Source organism: Ceratotherium simum, chromosome 8 (genome assembly GCF_057802395.1).
Source record: "Ceratotherium simum simum isolate JZ-2026a chromosome 8, ASM5780239v1, whole genome shotgun sequence".
NCBI lineage: Eukaryota > Metazoa > Chordata > Mammalia > Perissodactyla > Rhinocerotidae > Ceratotherium > Ceratotherium simum.
In genome coordinates this window covers 38,902,692-38,916,152 of record NC_141907.1, presented here as the reverse complement: position 1 = coordinate 38,916,152, position 13,461 = coordinate 38,902,692, and the positions used below count along the sequence as shown (strand labels likewise).

Sequence of the window (13,461 nt, the reverse complement as noted above, 5' to 3'; positions counted from 1 at the left end):
TTCTCAAAGACCCACATAGGGGGTTTGCCCCACCTTCCAAAGTCTGAAACAATTGGGTGCTCCTGTGCCTGAGGCCAGCCCCACCCAGCTGCAATCCTCAGAGAGCTGACAAGAGACCTAATAGGCTAGAGGCTTACAGCAATTGTAAGGCCCTGAGCCTAACAACCTGCCACGCTGGGGGCCTACTCACTTAAAAGAAATACTGCAACACAAATGTGGTATTGGAACTTGCAGCCAACTGTGCTGGGGCTCCCCACACCTGATAAAGAGACTGAAGGGCCCACAACAACTACAAGCAGCTGAGCATTACAAAAGCTGGCCAGGAGCATAACTCGGCCTCCCTGGGTGCCTACAGGGAGAGCAAACAGGCCACAACAGAAGGACACATGTAGCCCACATAGGGGTCACCCCTGAAACATTGAGAACTGAGGGAAGCACACTGGAAGCCTTCTAAGGCATCACTTACATAAGGTCACCTGTCCAAGAGCAGGAGACGTAGCTGACCTACCTAATACGTAGACACAAGCGCAGGGAAAGAGGCAAAATGAGGAGGCAAAAGAATACATTCCAAGTAAGGGAACAGGACAAAACCCCAGAAAAGGAACTAAGTGAAACAGAAATGAGCAACCTACCTGACAGAGAGTTCAAACTAAGAGTGTTAAGGATGCTCACTGATCTGCAGAGAAGAATAGATGAACTCAGTGAGAATGTCAACAAAGAAATGGAAGATATAAAAAAGAACCAATCAGAAATGAAGAATACAATACTGGAAATGAAAAATTCACTAGAGGGACTCAAAAGCAGAGTAGAGGATACAGAAGAACGGATCTGTGAGCTGGAGGAAAGACTAGAAGAAATTACCCAAGCTGAACAGGTAAAAGGGAAAAGAATTAAAAAGAGTGAGGACAGCCTAAGGGACCTCTGGGACAACATCAAGCGCACTAACATCCGTGTTATAGGTGTCCCGGAAGGAGCAGAGCGAGACAAATGGGCAGAGAATCTATTTCAAGAAATAATAGATGAAAACTTCCCTAACCTAAGGAAGGAAACAGACATCCAAGTACAGGAAGCACAGAGAGCCCCAAACAAGATAAACCCAAAGAGGCCCACACCAAGACACGTCATAATCAAAATGTCCAGAATTAAAGATAAAGAGAGAATCCTAAAAGCCACAAGAGAATGTCAAGTTACATACAAAGGAAACCCCATAAGGCTATCAGCTGACTTCTCAGCAGAAACCTTACAGGCTAGAAGAGAATGGCACGATATATTTAAAGTGCTAAAAGGAAAAAACTTACAGCCAAGAATACTCTACCCAGCAAGGTTATCATTCAAAATGGAAGGAGAGATCAAAATTTTCCCAGACAAGCAAAAATTAAAGGAGTTTGTCACCAAGAAACCAGTGCTACAAGAAATGTTAAAGGGACTGATTTAAGGGGAAAAGAGAAGACCACAAATAGGAAAAATTATCTATTTCCATGATTAGAACATAATGGATACAAATGCACAAAAAAGAGGTTAGATATGATATCAAAAAAATAAAAGGAGGCAGGAGGGGAGTTAAAGAGTACAGCTTTCAGACAGAGACCAAACTAAAGTGGCCATCAATTCTGTATAGAAGAAGAAAGGAACAGAGAAGGACTACTAAAACACTGAGGAAAAAAAAAGTTAAAAAATGGCAGTAAGTACATACTTATCAATAGCTACTTTAAATGTCAATGGACTAAATGCTCCAATTAAAAGGCATAGGGTGGCTGACTGGATAAAAAAACAAGACCCATATATATGCTGCATACAAGAGACACACTTCAGACCTAAAGACACTCACAAACTGAAAGTGAAGGGATGGAAAAAGATACTCCACGCAAATGGCAATGAAAAGAAAGCTAGGGTAGCAGTACTCATATCAGACAAAATAGACTTTAAAACAAAAACTGTAAAAAGAGACAAAGAAGGACATTACATAATGATAAGGGGAACACTCCAACAAAAGGATATAACACTTGTAAATATCTACGCACCCAATGTAGGTGCACCTAAATATATAAAGCAATTATTAACAGACATAAAAACAGAAATAGACAGTAACACAATAATAGTCGGGGACTTTAACACTCCACTTACACCAACGGATAGATCATCCAAACAGAAGATCAATAAGGAAACATTGGCCTTAAATGACACACTAGAACAGATGGACCTAGTAGATATATACAGAGCATTCCATCCAAAAACGGAAGAATACACGTTCTTTTCAAATGCACATGGAACATTCTCCAGGATTGATCACATATTAGGCCACAAAACAAGTCTCCATAAATTTAAGAAGATTGAAATAATACGAAGCATCTTTTCTGACCACAATGGTATGAAACTAGAAATCAACTATAGGAAGAAAATCGGAAAAGCCACAAATACGTGGAGATTAAACAAAATGCTACTGAACAACGACTGGGTTAATGAAGAAATCAAAGAAATGGGCCAGCCCTGTGGCTTAGCGGTTAAGTGTGCGCACTCTGCTGCTGGCGGCCCGGGGTTCGGATCCCAGGCACGCACCGACGCATTGCTTCTCCGGCCATGCTGAGGCCGCGTCCCACATACAGCAACTAGAAGGATGTGCAGCTATGACCTACAACTATCTACTGGGACTTTGAGGGGAAAATAAATAAATAAATAAAATTATAAAAAAAAAAAAAAAGAAATCAAAGAAGAAATCAAAAAATACCTGGAGACAAATGAAAATGAAAATACGACATGCCAGAATTTATGGGATACAGCGAAAGCAGTTCTAAGAGGGAAGTTTTATAGCAATACAGGCCTATCTCAACAAACAAGAAAAATCTCAAATAAACAATCTAACAATGCACCTAAACGAACTGGAAAAAGAAGAACAAAGCCCAAAATCAGTAGAAGAAGGGAAATAATAAAAATCAGAGCAGAAATAAATGAAATAGAGACCAAAAAAACAATAGAAAAAATTAATAAAACCAAGAGCTGGTTCTTTGAAAAGATCAACAAAATTGACAAACCTTTAGCTACACTCACCAAGAAAAAAGAGAGAAGGCACAAATAAGTAAAATCAGAAATGAAAGAGGAGAGGTTACAACAGACACCTCAGAAATACAAAAGATTATCAGAGAATACTATGAAAAGCTATATGCCAACCAATTCGACAATCTGAAAGAAATGGGTAAATTCTTAGAATCATACAACCTTCCAAAACTGGATCAAGAAGAAGTAGAGAATTTGAATAGACCAATCACCAGTAAGGAGATCGAAACAGTAATTAAAAACCTCCCCAAAAATAAAAGTCCAGGACCAGACGGCTTCCCTGGTGAATTCTACCAAACATTCAAAGAAGACTTAATACCTATCCTTCTCAAACTCTTCCAAAAAATTGAGGAGGGGGGGAAGCTCCCTAACTCATTCTACGAAGCTGACATTACCCTGATACCAAAGCCAGACAAGGACAACACAAAAAAAGAAAATTACAGGCCAATATCACTGATGAACATCGATGTAAAAATCCTCAACAAAATACTAGCAAATCGCATACAACAATACGTTAAAAAGATTATACACCATGATCAAGTGGGATTTATTCCAGGGATGCAGGGATGGTTTAACATTCGCAAATCAATCAACGTAATACACCACATTAATAAAACGAAGAATAAAAATCACACGATCATCTCAATAGATGCAGAGAAAGCATTTGACAAGATCCAGCATCCATTTATGATAAAAACTCTGAATAAAATGGGTATAGAAGGAAAGTACCTCAACATAATAAAGACCATATATGACAAACCCACAGCTAATATCATCCTCAATGGTGAAAAACTGAAATCTATCCCTCTAAGAACAGGAACCAGATAAGGATGCCCACTGTCACCACTCCTATTTAACATAGTACTGGAAGTCCTAGCCAGAGCAATCAGGCAAGAGAAAGAAATAAAAGGGATCCAAATTGGAAAGGAAGAAGTGAAACTGTCACTATTTGCAGATGACATGATTTTATATATAGAAAATCCTAAAGAATCCACCAGAATACTTTTCAAAGTAATAAACAAATATGGTAAAGTTGCAGGATACAAAATCAACATACAAAAATCAGTTGCATTTCTGTACACTAACAACGAAGTAGCAGAAAGAGAAATTAACAATACCATCCCATTTACAATTACAACAAAAAGAATAAAATACCTAGGAATAAACTTAACCAAAGAGGTGAAAGATGTGTACACCGAAAACTATAAAACATTTCTGAAAGAAATTGAAGAAGACACAAAGAAATGGAAAGATATTCCGTGCTCTTGGATTGGAAGAATTAACATAGTTAAGATGTCCATACTTCCTAAAGCCATCTATAGATTCAATGCAATCCCTATCAAAGTTCCAACAACATTTTTCACAGAAATAGAACAAAGAATCCTAAAATTTATATGGAACAACAAAAGACCGCGAATAGCTAAAGGAATCCTGAGAAAAAAAAGCTGGAGGTATCACACTGCCTGATTTCAAAATATACTACAAAGCTATAGTAACCAAAACAGCATGGTACTGGCACAAAAACAGACACACAGATCAATGGAATAGAATCGAAAGCCCAGAAATAAACCCACACATCTATGGGCAGCTAATCTTTGACAAAGGAGCCAAGAACATACAATGGGGAAAAGAAAGTCTCTTCAACAAATGGTGTTGGGAAAACTGGATAGCCACATGCAAAAAATGAAAGTAGACCCTTACCTTACACCATACACAAAAATTAACTCCAAATGGATTAAAGACTTGAACGTAAGACCTGAAACTGTGAAACTTCTAGAAGAAAACATAGGCAGTACGCTCTTCGACATCGGTATTAGCAACATCTTTTCAAACACCACGTCTGACCAGGCAAGAGAAACAATAGAAAAAATAAACAAATGGGACTACATCAAACTAAAAAGCTTCTGCACAGCAAAGGAAACCATCAACAAAACAAAAAGACAACCTAACAATTGGGAGAAGATATTTGCAAACCATACATCTGATAAGGGCTTAATCTCCAAAATATATAAAGAACTCATGCATCTCAACAACAAAAAAACTACCAACCCAATTAAAAAATGGGCAAAAGACCTGGACAGACATTTCTCCAAAGAAGATATACAGATGGCCAACAGAGACGTGAAAAGATGTTCAAAATCATTAACTATCAGGGAAATGCAAATCAAAACTACAATGAGATATCACCTCACGCCCGTCAGAATGGCTATAATTAACAAGACAGGAAACAACATGTGTTGGAGAGGATGTGGAGAGAAGGGAACTCTCATACACTGCTGGTGGGAGTGCAAACTGGTGCAGCCACTATGGAAAACAGTATGGAGAGTCCTCAAAAAATCAAGGATAGAACTACCATATGATCCAGCTATTCCACTGTTGGGTATTTACCCAAAGAACTTGAAAACACCAGTTTGTGAAGGTACATGCACCCCTGTGTTCATTGCAGCGTTATTCACAATAGCCAAGACTTGGAAGCAACCTAAGTGCCCATCAAGGGACGAATGGATAAAGAAGATGTGGTATATATACACAATGGAATACTACTCAGCCATAAGAAACGACGAAATCCAGCCATTTGTGACAACATGGATGGACATTGAGGGTATTATGCAAAGTTAAATAAGTCAGAGGGAGAAGGTCAAATACCATATGATTTCTTTCATTAAATAGTAGATAATAACAACAATAAGCAAACACATAGGGACAAAGATTGGATTGGTGGTTACCAGAGGGGAAGGGGGGAGGGAGGAGGGTGAAAGGGATAATTCAGTACATGTGTGTGGTGATGGGTTGTAATTAGTATTTTGGTGGTGAACATGATGTAATCTATGCAGAAATGGAAGTATAATGATGTACACCTGAAATTTTTACAATATTATAAACCAATGTTACTGCAATAAACAAAAAATGAAAAAAAACAAAAACAAAAACAAACACAAAAAAATGTTTCTCACTTATAAAAAAGATTCCCTTCAATACCTTTTGAAGCAAAATATCTCTGGTTTATTGCAACTAACTATAATAAACATTTAATTAACACAATGCTTTGTAAAAATTTTTGATTAAGCAAAGATATGACAAAGAAATATCAAAAATGGCATTATCCAAAAGATGTACTATTATGCCTCGTGCATCTTTTCTGTTATGTTATAATTCAATTAAGAAAAGAAAAGATAGCGTTGTCTGTGTTCAGGAAAATGAAGTTACTGCTACTTATGGAAGACGGCTTTATTTAAGAGCAGGTAAGGTTAGCAGTGTCTCTTGAGATTTGGACATAGTTAAAAATCTATTTAAGGGAGAAATTGAAGAGGAACATAGTAAAGATGGAAGATGGACTGATTATCTGGGTAAATTTTTCCTACTATTAGATTTGGCCCAATAGTTTAAAAAAGAGATTCCTAACAACCTGCTGTGTTCGCCAAAATAGTTCTGAACCATTAACTTCAACCTATTCAGGTTCCCATCTATTCCTGAACTAATACATATTTTTATGCCTTGACTGATTTCAGCCTCCTTCTTGATGCTGGGTATCACTCTATTGGTCCTTAACTTCTGACATCTGGCTTCCTCCTTCCACTACAATGTTAACCCTTTCATTTCGTTGCTTCTAGCTACTCTGTTTTAGCTCACAGGGCTTTACACATTTATACCAGCTTTGAGGACCAGTGCTCTGGTAATAATAAAGACCTAGAAATGCGCATTGAAAGCCCTAGTTTATTTCTTGGCGTTGAAAGAAACAGATTCCCCAAAAATCAGAAATGAACTATTCCAGAAGGTTTCAAATCTCAACATCAATCTTCTGTGTGCTGATAACTCCCAAAGTTAGAGTCAATGCACTAAATCTACCACTCTTATGAGCTTCGGGACCTCAAGCGAGATGCTTGATAGATATCTCCCCTTACATATCCTTTTAGCCTCTAAAATTTAAAATGTCTAAAAACTTATTAATCATATTTTCCCTATCTTCCAACCAAGCCTTATTCATGCCCTCCCCTGAAGTGCCCCTTGCAGTCGCTATTTTTAATGAGATATCATCATTCTTCCAAATCAACGTGCAACCAAACCTCTGGGTCATCTAACATCTCCCTCTCTCTCCCACTCTACGTGAAGTGTAGGTGTTTGTAGGTTTCAGATAAAATCATATAGAATTGTGTGCTTATTAATGGTAAGGCATGGTTTTTTTTCAATCAGATACTAATCTAGTGTCAATGTTAAAAGGATCTTTAATGATCACCTAAGTCACCCACCTCCATATTATTTGTCCTGTGTTTTCCTTTCCCATTGATTCCCTTACAAACCTATATTCTCTACTGTTAATAGCCTTCTCTCTGATCACCCAGCCTGCAGTCTCTCCCCACTGTCGGCCATCTTTCCAACCACATTCACATTAATCACCCTAAAATAAATCTGATTATATCAGTACTCTGCTAAAATTATTAATGATATACTATAACCCACCAAAAAAGACATCACATTTGTAGAGTGCTTTAATGTTTTCAAAGAACTTGCACATATTATTTCATTTGAATCCTCATAACAATCTTGATACTCAAAGCAGTTCAAAGTCATAAACAGTTTCCTCACCTCCGACACCTCAGGAAGCAAACACTTTTAAAAAAGTCCATCAAACTTTACTCCAGCAGCTGAGCTAATCTCTCCAGAGAATAGATAAGTTAGATAATTTGAACTCTGGGGGAAATGATGTTCATTTTATCCATGATCCACTTTAGTGTCCTGACAAGAATTCATCCATGTTGTCAGAAATTTATTTGTGAAAAAAGAAGACTATTAAGGTAATACTTATAATGAAATTATGCCATTGTTTTACTACTTGTGAGTAATGAAAACTAATACTCATTAAAGAGGTTCCTTGTACAAGCCAAAAGCAATAATCATAATCATTATAACATGTAATTCTAAATTAATTAATGCGACAGTATGGCTGAAGAGCAATAGATTATTTGTTAAAAGTTGATTAGATGGAAAATTCCCTTAGCTTTTGCTTTGTGATTAATAGTTATTACTATGGATAAACCTCTGAAATTCATAGCCAGAAATTTATGCTTTTTTATTAAAGAAGGATGGAAATGTTAAAAATCCATATGTACTATTTACATCAATGTGCTTCTTGCAAGAATTATTTTTTTTTTTTTCGGTTGAGGAAGATTCACCCCGAGCTAACATCTGTGCCAACCTTCCTGTATTTTGTATGTGGGTTGCCGCCACAGCATGGCAGCCAATGAGTGGTGTAGGTCCACACTCAGGAACTGAACCTGAGCTGCCAAAGAGGAGTGCACTGAACTTAACCACTAGGCCACAAGGCCAGCCCCAAGATTTGTGTTTACCTGATGACTTTAGAACTATTTCAGCTTAAAACCATGAGGCATCTACTCCAGAAGTTTTTTCCAAGTTTCTTCTCTATTGATCTTTTCCCATTTCTTTCATGGATATACTTATTATTCCAAGAGTGGGAAATAAGCCTGTATATATTAACTCAGATGACTACTGAGATCTAAGCTAAAAGTGTTCTTTAAAAAAATTCAATGGCCTCCTTAACCTTTTGCAGAATTAATTTTCAAGTGTCTGAAATTCATCTGAGGGGATTCTGATTGTCAGTGGTAGCAAGACAAGTTCAGAGAAGATGAATAGCATGTCATGAATATAAAATTATAAAACCATGCATTTGAAGTGGATTCAAAGTAGATTCATTTAAATTGGAAAGGAGAGGATATTTGGGTTATTATAAACACAATTACTGGCTTCTAGATAAAGGAAAATAAGAACAAAAACAAAATATTACTGATAAAAAAATTTCAACTTTTAGCAGCTTTTGTTAATTTATTCTAGATTTGTCTGTCATTCTCAAAGATAAAACAATACTATCTAAAGTTACTTTCTTATGAAATTTTGTCTTAAGTTTTCTGAAAATTCTAAGTTTTAAGAAAAATCTGTGACTATTTGGGATCACTGATAGAAAGCTACTTTTTTATCTTCTCAAGATTGATTTTCCCTCCATCCCACAAATATTAGCTGATTCTTATAGATCACCATGTGCCAAACATTGTTCTAAGCACTTTATTTAAACTCATTTAATTTCTACAACAACCCTAAAAGATTATTATAGGAATTAAACTTAATATGATTGGCTCCATTTTACAGATAAGTAAACAGAGATGCAGAAAGGTTAAGTAACTTTCCTATTGTCACATAACTAGAAAGTAGTGCAGTCGATATGTCATTATTGTTATGCTGAAATAATGATACCTGATGAAAATATTATCTCTTATTAATTTTCCCATTCTAATGAGTGAAATCAATATTGAAAAGATCTCATTAGGACAGACAAACTAGAATTTGTCCAGAGGAAGGTAATCAGGTTGGTTGGTGTGTAGTTGAGGGAAGCATCAAGTAGAGGCTGGATATCAACCCACGAGAAACGGTGTAGTAAGGTTCCCAGAGGTCTATCCAATTCTAAGTATCTAGGATTCTAAGTACATCACTACATATTGATGATAGAACAACTGCACGAAGAAGTCATCCTAAGCAAAAGAATAAGAAATGTGCTATATTTCTGTTGAGCTGAGGTCCCTGGGCCAAATTTTGTGAAGTCCATTCAATGGCTGCTTTAAAAAGCTTAAAATCCTTCAGTTTTCATACCCAATTTACAGAAACTGAGGCTGCTTTAAAAACCTTAAAATCCAATCATTCCTAGTTTTAAGCTGGTAAACAATAGTGTTTCAGAGAGGGAGTGATAGAGTTTATTTTCTTGTCAAAAAGAGGATCTCTTCCAATACTACTCCAATGGGAAAATCTTCCACCTACTACAGAGCCACCGAATCACCATGGTGTAATAGAAAATAGAGAACAAGAAAGAGCTACCCAGAGGGCAACAGGTGTTCAGAATAGGGCCAGGCAGTGAAGAGAAAATCACACAGAGAAAGTGATCCCACATCTGGGAGATAAACAAAACAGTTCACTTTTATAGGATTTATTAAGCCATCAGGCCTGCTTAACATCAGTTGGTGAAGACTAAATATTAATCAACTGTGGAAAGAAATGGAAGGCTTCTTACTAATACAAATTCTTAAGCAGAGAGAGAGAGAGAGACAGAAAGAGAATATCACAAAGTGAATACAGACTGAGGTCAGTAAAAAGCACAGAAGAGTTAGTAGGGTTTTGGAACCCGGGAAAAAATCTGACTGGGCTCAAAATGAAATAGTACCCGGCAGGATGTGCGTAGTCTTATTGGGAAATATTTAAAATTCATTACCTCAACTCTCCTGTAAATCATCTGTAGTTTTCATATAAAATTAAGCTTAAGTTAACTATATAGCGAATTTAATATGGAATTTTTTTATAACATAGATTTGACTTTTGACTAATACTAGTTTAATAAGCCTTCAACGTCTTGTTAAAAATTAATATTAAGATAAATATCTCTAGGAATTCCTAGTTTGGCTTCTGAAATTAGACACAGAGACCAGTACTGGAGTCTTGACTCTGCTGTTTACTTTTTTTTATCTTGGGTAAATTTATTTACCTCTTCAAACTTCAGTTTCTGTAAATTGGGTATAAAACAGAACTATTTCAAAATGCTGCTGTAAGCATCAAATAAAAAATCACTTAGGATGTAAAAAGCTAGAAAGAGCATCATTCCCAAATGTATAACAAGCAAAAATTCAGCTAATCTATAAAATTGCAACCTTTCTTGAATCAATGAGAGTACTAGGATCAGCAGGGCAACCAACTAACTCAAAACTTAAAGAAACACAGGAACCTTCAAGGAGAAATTGGATGCAAGCACTTGCTTATCTGTGGCAGATGCCAAATTTCAGAAAAGCCAGTTTTAAAAAAAAGAAACTCTACTAAAATTATCAATGAACTGCTAAAGGCCAATGTGGACTAGCATAAGAGTACAGAGATGAAAATTCAAGGGAGATTTACACTAACTTGCAGGATCTTCTCCATAATCCTCATGAGGAAGATGGAGGTAGGGCAAGAGCCCTGAAAAAACGCCCCTTGGGCCGGCCTGGTGGCATAGTGGTTAAGTTCAGAGCACTCCACTTTGGTGGCCTGGGGTTCATGGGTTTGGATCCCAGGCACAGACCTACACACCACTCATCAAGTCATGCTGTGGCAGTGTCCCACATATAAAATAGAGGAAGATGGGCACAGACATTAGCTCAGGGACAATCCTCCTCAAGCAAAAAAGAGGAAGATTGGCAACAGATGTTAGCTCAGGGCCAATCTACCTCACTTTCCCCCCCCCAAAAAACAGGAAAACAAAAAAGCCCCCCTCATGTTGCAAGCCTGGGGGAAGGGACAGCATCTGCTGCAGGAAGGACATCAAGCCTCACTCAAATTTTTCTTCCCTATCTCTTTTATGGAACAAAAGCCATAATTGCTGGAGGAATGGAAGCAAACCCTGTTAGACTCAAGGCACAGATGAGGAACCATTACATCAGGAGAAAAGGAACAGAAAAACATCTCTCTACCACTGGGCAAAAAGCAGGGCATCATAGGTGAGATCATTAGAGGTCTCTTACAGCTGAAGAAGGGGTAAAATCACTGAGAAAGCCTCATCCACAGGAACCAGGGACAAGCACCTGCCTAAGACAGAGTCTGAACCAGACAATAGAGAATACCACCTCCTTCCCCCACCACTAGTCTAGGGAGCACTGAGTGATATAGAGCAGCAATCAAGTGCTGAGGAAGGGTCAAGAGCAGAGAGAGACATTCTCTGAAGTTCAGGCACAAAGAAAAGACCTAAAGCTGAAGATGGAGGAAAACCCTCTAGTAGAGCAGCACTTACCCTAAACATAAGGTAACACCAGAGAAATATAAAGCCCATGGTGCACTGAGGGTACCCATAGCAACAATAAAAGCTAAACTTAGCTTGATTCAACCTGTCACATGGAAGGCCCAGGAAAGATGAGGAGTGTTTATTTCCTGGCATAAATATTATTTACCTCAACCTCTATTATACTATGCAAGATGTCTGTATTTCAACCAAAAAGTATGAGATATACAAAGAAGCAAGAAAAATAAATACACTCTCAAGGGACAAAACAATTCACAGGACCAGACTCAGCTATGATATAGATGTTTGAACTATCAGATGGGGATTTAAAATAACTATGTTTAATACGTGAAAGGTTTTAATAGAAAAGGTGAACAGCATCCATGACCAGATGGGTCATTTCAGCAGAAAGACAGAACCTTTAAGAACAAATACAAAGCAAATACCAGATATGGAAAACACAGTAAGAGAGATAAAGAATATATTTAATGAGATCATTCATAAATTTCATACAGCCAAAGAAAGAATTTGTGAAGAATAGCTGATAGAATTTATCCAAACTGAAAAGGAACAAGAAAAAAAAATGAAAAACAGCAAAGAAAAAAAAAAGGATAGAACATCTAAGAGCTATGGGAAAATATCAAATGGTTTAGCATATGTGTAATGGGCATCCTAGGAAAAGAAGAGAGAGAGAATATGTCAGGAAAAAATATTTGATGAGATAATGGCCAATAATGAGAATTTCCCAAAATTAATAAAAGCCAGAGAAGCTCAGAGAGGAAATAAGTAATAAATACAAGGTAGACACAAGTATATTCACACAACTACAAAATAGCCATTAAGAAAAAAATCTTAAAAGTAAAGAAAAAGACACATTACATGCAGGAAAAAAGATGAGAATTATAGCATACTTCTCATTAGAAATCACGCAAATCAGAAGAAAATCAACAGACACCTTTAAAATGCTAAGAGGGGGAAAAACACTGTCATCCTAAAATTTTATATCCAGTGAAAATATCTTTCAAAAATTAAGAGGATATAGATTTTTTCATACAAACATAAACTGAGAGAATTTATTACCAATATTCTTACACTAAAGGAAATTTTAAAAGAAGTTCTTCATACAGAAAGAATCAGATACCAGACAGAAATGTGGAATTACATCAAGAAATAGTGTTAGAAAAGGCATAAATGAAAGCAAATATAAAATTTATTTTTTCTTACTTTTGATGTTCTTATTTTTAACTGTCTAAGCAAAACATACTGACAATTCCAAGTATTGTCAAGAATGAGAGCCACTGGAACTCTCATAGATTGTTGATGGTAATACAAAGGGTATAGCCACTTGCAAAAAAAGATTGTTTTTTTTCTTATAAAAATAAATATATACTTGTCACTCAAGCAACAATCCTATTCCCAGGTATTTACCCAAATGAAATGAAAACTTATCTTCACACTAAACTCCATATGTGAATCTTTATAGCCACTTTAGTTGTCATCACCAAAAAATAATCCACACATCTCTCAATTAGGGAGTGATAAGCTACAGTACATTCACACAATGGAATAATGTTCAGCAATAAAAAGGAACAAAATAATGACACAACGAC

General features: G+C 36.6%; 1 protein-coding gene across 2 annotated transcripts in view; it reads right to left on the bottom strand.

Moving 5' to 3' along the window:
- The window catches only part of GABRB1 (gamma-aminobutyric acid type A receptor subunit beta1), a 373,814-nt gene that overhangs the window by 293,175 nt on the left and 67,178 nt on the right, over positions 1 to 13,461 (bottom strand). The gene's annotated exons all lie outside the window — the stretch shown is intronic.